Genomic DNA, 6,063 nt, shown 5'->3' on the forward strand with positions numbered 1-6,063 from the left:
TTCCAGGTATAAATAATATTTTTATTATCAAACATTCACTTATAATGTTACTGTCAATGATAACTGAGAGCTTCGTGCTAATTTCCCTGCAACTGATCTGGTACAGTTCAACTGTATGCAAATTTCGGTATCTGTACAGCTAAGGATATATGTACATGTATCATTGATGCTAACTTGTAATAAATTGCATAAAGTCTGAAAGGGAGAATGGGAGAAAGGCAAGGTTCTTCATGTTCATTGTGTGTCTCATTCACTGCAAATATCTCAATTACAAATGTATTGTGTAATCAGTTGCTCTATGCCTTCCAGTGGTGCAAGAAAAAAATCAGAATGGCAATCAAATGCAAGCGTACATATTTTTTCATTCTCAAATGGCTGTTCTTTTGCTGCATAAGTGTGGTCTGAATGTTCATCTAACAAGAGTTCTCCTTTGACTTCTTCTGATGTAATAGAAATTTCCTCAGAACGTACAAACTCGACCAGAGATGTGTCATAATTGGATGATCACTTTCATCTTCAGTGTGGATTGAAACTGCAACAGATATCTCCTCCATAATGGTATCAACAGCTGTCCATGGTCGAGGATTATCTTTCTTTTTAACTCCTTTTGTTAACTTACTACATCTTTTCCTCTTTTGGCATTCTAAATTAAAAAAAAAAATATTTTAGAGTTGAAAAGAAATTTGAATTTGTAGAGCCTATTATACAACATCTATTTGTCTTACTTTTAAACTTTACTTCCTACATGTATGTCATACAACATTCTGCAGGTTTTTAATTATGCTAAATCTATTTTAAATTTCATTTTGTCATGTATGGACCTTTCAAGCTTGCTATGAGGAACAAATATTTGATATATTTGTCAATTGTTAAACATCGTACAGTGAACATACAATGTAAGTTGCTGACATCAACTTTACTTAGTCTCTGCTTCTATCTCATGAGGGTCTGGAAGCAGGGGCGGATCAACCCAGGATAAAGGGGGGTTCCAACCACATGTCCCCATTCAAATTCATTGATCATCCAAAAAAAGGGGCTGGATCCGCCAATGGGAAGGTGTTTAAAAAGGTAAACGGACAGAAAGTCACAGGACATACAGTCACAAATTTGGTAGGACAAAAAGTCACAAATAATCTGTTGACAATTGTTTGTATATATAAGAGAAATATATTTAAATATTTACTTTTTAATACATATATATTCATATTAAAGTTTAATAAATGTGTCATTATATTTGAAAAATGAAGATTTATTTAATTTTAATCATGCAAAAGAATGATTTCTTGGCACCATGAAGCCATTTAAGTGCCAAACCAGTTTGACATTTTGTTTTTTCAACAATTATTTGATCATTTTTTAATTGTTTTTGATAATTTTTGTTTACAAAGTTGGTTTATATACAATTGTTCAAGAATAGAAATAAGCGTTTTTTTGTTCAAAGAAATAATCAGAAAAAATGAATTGTGACTTTTGCCCTGTGACTTTCTGACACTGTCCTACATTCATACAATAGGAGTATTGCAATAACTGCATACATTGAAATCAGAAAAGTAAAGACAAGAGGAAACATTTTATCAAAATATCAAGATTGGAGAATGATGGGGTGCTAAAATAAATAAAGAATAGAGAATAATGGGCAAAATTTATAAAGAAAAGAAGAATATATTGGGAATGTGTACATGTCCATGGTATACACATATATGCCCCGCTGATCTTATTTTAACAAGATAACATTTGGAATTTACACAGGCTCATTATATTGCATATTTATTCGATAATTTCTAAGTTTTATGGAAAAAACGTAATACTCGCATAGCTGGATTTGGGTATCAATGTGAAAAAAATAAATCACCTTTGATGGTATTTTATGTAAACACTATTTGATCAAAATATACGAAAATAGTATCATTTTAACGGGATAACAATCGGGAGTAGAATAACACTTTGAAATTGTAAATAAAATCGTAAATTTTAAAGTTTTATGGAAAAAAAAATGGTGGGCACACCGGTTCTACAGCAATAAAGAGGGGAAGCTGAATGGACCGAATTTAAATTGGTCTGCATTTGATTATTATCATCATCTTAGCACATTATAGTATAAACAAATTGGTAGAACTAGTTAAATGTATCTTTTGAATATACTTACATGCTTTAGCTGTGAAAGCAATCGACATAAACGAGAAAACAAATCTGTAAGCGTATCGTCTCTTTTAACAACAATGGCGGAATTTTCTCATCTTGATCCTCCTTCATCCCAGGTCACATCATAATCCCAAGCACTTCCGGTGGCCAAGTGATTTCATTGGCCGTTATATAGACTCTACTAGAGTTGCCAATCTCTTGTATTATATGTCTCTGGTAGTGTGTATCGTTCCCCTTTTTTCTATAGTATCTACAAATAAAACACAGCAAGATATTGCACATGCTAAAATGTCCCCTTTGCTTAACTAATCCATGATTGAATTTACGTTGGACGTCTGAAAGATAAAGGGTTAAATACTAAAAGTATCACGTAACCAATTACACAAGACCAGGTGCTCCGCAGGGCGCAGCTTTAGACGACCGCAGAGTCTAACTCAGAACAGTTGGGGCAAGTATGAACACAACATTCAAGCTTGATACCGCTCTATATTTGGATTGTAGATTGTGTTAAAAATTTTGACACACTATGGGTTTCTTATACAAAACAAATGTCAAGATCTTACAAATCTATTGCGCAATATTGTGCAATTAAAGACTTCTTCTTCAAACTTTTCAAAAATTTGGAATTTGAGAAATTTGGAAAAAAAATTGAAAAACAACTACCACCCCCTTTTTTTGGCAATTAGTCCAAAACCTGATATTTTTTACATATAATTTACAAGTAGTGTAAGGGAGGTAAATCCCAACATACCAAACATTATTTGTTTAATGTTTTTGAGTTACCTCCCTAACACTGCTTTTAAATTGTCTTAATTGTCCATTGACCATAAAAAACATAGTTTTTCCCCTTTTGTGCCCCTAATTCCAAAACATTTTGAGCCACAACCCCCAAAAGTCAATACTTACCATCCCTTCATGGTATGGAAACTTGTTGTATAATTTCAGAGAGACACTTAGACACAAGTAGTTGTTCGAAAACAAAACTACAAAAATGCTTATTTAGGGCCACCTTTTTTGCCCCTTATTCTTTCAACTAAACCCCCAAAATCAATCCCATCCTTCCTTTAGTGGTATTAAACCTTCTGGTAAAATTTCATCGAGATCCATTAACTAAAACAAAAGTTATTGTCCAGAAACTAAATGCGCCTTTGGACGACGACATGATAGCATTATACGACGCAAAAATTTGTTTGCGGTCGTATAAAAATGAGGTCACAGTCAGATGAACAATTCAAAACATACATGATTACTTTCCAATCATTCCATATACACTAACATAGTTTACCTACTGCTTACAGTATCTGAGAAACAGAAGTAATCATGAAAACTTAACATTGACAAGTATACCATGAAAATGAGGCCAAGCTCAAGTAAACCTTGACAGACTGACATGTATACATTTTAATCTTTCCATATTCTAAATTAAGAAATTAATCCGATGTCATTTTTAAGTTTTTTTTTTTATATGATTTATACAGGATTTTTCTCAATATCGCAAACAAATCTCCTAAATTGCATTTTAGTCTAAAATGACATTATCGCAATAATAAATGCACGAAATGATTTATGAACTTATAGTTTTGTTGGCTTATTAATTGATGCTTTTCAGTGAACATTTGACTTTATTACGAAATCTAAACCTTGATCCCTGATCAATAAATTTAAACTAGTTCGAGATCAGTTAACCCTGTCTGAGAGACATGTAGACCTTGCAAGAATCCCATATATTTGAGCTCTTATGGATCGATCTGATGAGTTAAGATATTTTCATAGCCGGATTTTGTTAAACCAGTGTCAAAGGTTAGAAGGATTGATGTAAAGTCAGGAGCCTGTAATTGAGTGGTTGTCGTTTTTTCAGTTTCCCATCTAGTTTTCTTAGTTTGTTCTCGTGCTGTGTCCTATACCACTGACTCAGGTAGGGGATGGTTGGTGCCTTCAAACGTGTCTAAATACATAACATTGTGTATATGCCTGTCCGAAGTAAGGAGCCTGTAGTTTAGCAGTTGTCATTGTTTCCTGTCTGTAATATTTTTTTCGTAAATCATGTTATGGTTAAGTTTTGTTTCACTATTTTTTAAATGTCTTAGCCTTTTATAGCTGACTACAGTATGGTTTTTATCCTAATGACTGTTTACTTTCACTTCATTTTAACTTTGGTTGATAATTCTCTCATTGGCAGTAATGCCCTCCTTACAATTATTTTATACACCAATTATTATGGCCCTATTGCTTATAGTACCTAAGACCAACACAAACACTTAACATTGACAAATGAACCATGAAAATGAGGTCAAGGTCATATATCAAACAAATTAGAGGAGATGTACACACACTTTAGTATATACAGGTATATTTTTTAAATGACAAGTGCCTGAAATAGAGTAACAGAGAAAACTAGACATATTTGAAATGGGAGCCATCTCTGTGAATAAGGTGTGGTGAAAAATTTGTATCTTTACCATAGGACATGGGGTTGTCAACTAGAAAGAAAGTTTTTAATCTTGACCTTTGACCTAGGAATTTGTACATACATTATGATACACCCTCTGGTGTTGATTAATATACATGTTAAGTATAAACTTTGAAATCATAATGGTTCTCAAAATAGAGCAGATACAATCTTTACCATTGAACATGGGGTTGTCAACATGAACCAGGTTTTTTTTATATTGACCTTTGACCTAAAAGTTGTACATACATTATGACACACCCTCTGATATTGGTTAATATACATGCCTAATATATACTTTGAAATGAAACCATAAGGGTTCTCAACATATAGAGCGGACCTTTCTGCTAGGAAATTGTTCAATTATATTAGTTCTAAAAATAAATAGGGGACAAAATTTGTTACAGACAGAGATAAGGACAGACAGATTGATCACTATAAAGGGCCCCCCCCCCCCCATTCAGAAGGACCCTAACAAGAATGTGTCAAAAGTACACAGATTCCATACTAACACTATCATTTTCTATGTTCAGTGGATTATGAAATAGGGGTAAACACTCTAATTTAAAAAATTTAAAAAGATCCTATCATAGGGAACATGTAAGTCTCAAGCTGATTTGACTTCAACTTCATCAAATACTAACTTAACAAAAACTTTAACCAGAAGCGGGCACTATCATTTTCTATGTTCAATAGACCGTGAAATTGGAGTCAAAACTCTAATTTGTCATCAAAATAAGAAAGATCATACCATATGGAACATATGATCTAAGTTTCAAGTTGATTGGACTTCAACTTAACTTCAACAATTACCAACTTGACCAAAGAACTTTAACCTGAAGTGGGACAGACAGACGAAGGAATGGACGCACAGACCAAAAAAAATTGCCCCTAAGTGGGACATGAAAAACAATTTGCCAGAAATTGTTCAAAGTTTATTTTGTCTTAAAGGCATGTGAATAATTCCATACACAAAAAAAATCTGGATACTAAACCATTCTAAGAAGAAAAGAAGAAAAGCTGAAAAATAATTTATTTATGTGAAGACAATTGGAACATCAGTACATGAAGACCAAGTGTTGTATTTGTACTTTTATCAACAATTTATACCTTTGTCCTTTTATTTTTGTTATACATGTATATGTTCAACATAAATTATTCACCATGATGTACATTTGTAATTCAGAGTCTAGAGAGCCTTATTGAAAATTGCTTTAAAATGATCTCAGGGGTGGTTCCAGCCATTTTAAAAAGGGGGGGTTCCAACTACATGTCCCCATTCAAATGCACTGATCGTCAAAAAAAAAGGGGGGTTCCAACCCCCACCCCCCACTCCCTTGGATCCGCCCTTGGATCTACTCTCTTTAAATTAATAAAGGAAACAGTAGTATACCGATACTGGTGTTGAACAGTGGTATACTACTGGTGCCTCTATTTTCTATATTATTTAATAAATTTTGTCTACAATTCTC

General features: G+C 33.2%; 1 long non-coding RNA gene across 1 annotated transcript; it reads right to left on the reverse strand.

Annotated features, from left to right (window-relative positions):
• LOC139496258 (uncharacterized) lies at positions 1-2,355 on the reverse strand. Its single transcript, XR_011657576.1, has 2 exons — positions 2,147-2,355; positions 1-643 (listed from the first exon to the last, which is right to left on the reverse strand). It is a non-coding gene; the product is annotated as an uncharacterized lncRNA (long non-coding RNA).
• Between the last annotated feature and the right edge of the window lie 3,708 nt (positions 2,356-6,063).

This window comes from Mytilus edulis, chromosome 11 (genome assembly GCF_963676685.1).
Source record: "Mytilus edulis chromosome 11, xbMytEdul2.2, whole genome shotgun sequence".
Lineage (NCBI taxonomy): Eukaryota > Metazoa > Mollusca > Bivalvia > Mytilida > Mytilidae > Mytilus > Mytilus edulis.